The sequence below is a fragment of the Brassica oleracea genome, chromosome C5 (assembly GCF_000695525.1).
Source record: "Brassica oleracea var. oleracea cultivar TO1000 chromosome C5, BOL, whole genome shotgun sequence".
Taxonomy (NCBI): domain Eukaryota; kingdom Viridiplantae; phylum Streptophyta; class Magnoliopsida; order Brassicales; family Brassicaceae; genus Brassica; species Brassica oleracea.
In genome coordinates, this window is record NC_027752.1 from 29,687,148 (window position 1) to 29,687,778 (window position 631).

The following is a 631-nucleotide window of genomic DNA, read 5'->3' on the forward strand; positions in this document are numbered from 1 at the left end:
TACGTTCAGCAAATAACTCTGCTTTAGGACCTTGAGGAAGTTTGATGGATTGGATAAATGTTACCCAATTAGGATAAATTCCGTCGGTAAGATAGTAGGCCATACGATAAGTGTGGTTGTTGACCTTGAACTTAACTTTAGGTGCTCGACCTTGTAAAATGTCATCAAAAACTGGTGACCGATCAATAGAGCTGGAAATTTTAATCATTGCCCGCGGGCCCCGCCCCGTTTGATCCGCCGCGGGGCGGGTGCGGGTCGAACCATTTGAAATTTTTAAATCGCGGATGCGGGTGCGGGTCGAGATTATTTTGAGCGGGACGGGTGCGGGTCAGCCGAATTTGAATCGCGGGTACCCGCCAACCCGCAAATTAAAAAAAAAAAAAAATTTTGAAAAAAAAAACATTTTTCGTAAAATATATAAAAAACAATAAATATTTGTATAATATTAATTATAAATATATATTTTTAAAAGTATTTTTTAAAAATAACTATTATATAAATAAAAAATAATTATTTTTAATTAAAATAATTATTATATAATTAGAAAATAATCATTTTTAATTAAAATAACTATTTTTAATATAATTAATATTACCCGCGGGTTTGGCGGGTTACCCGCGGGTTTTGGCGG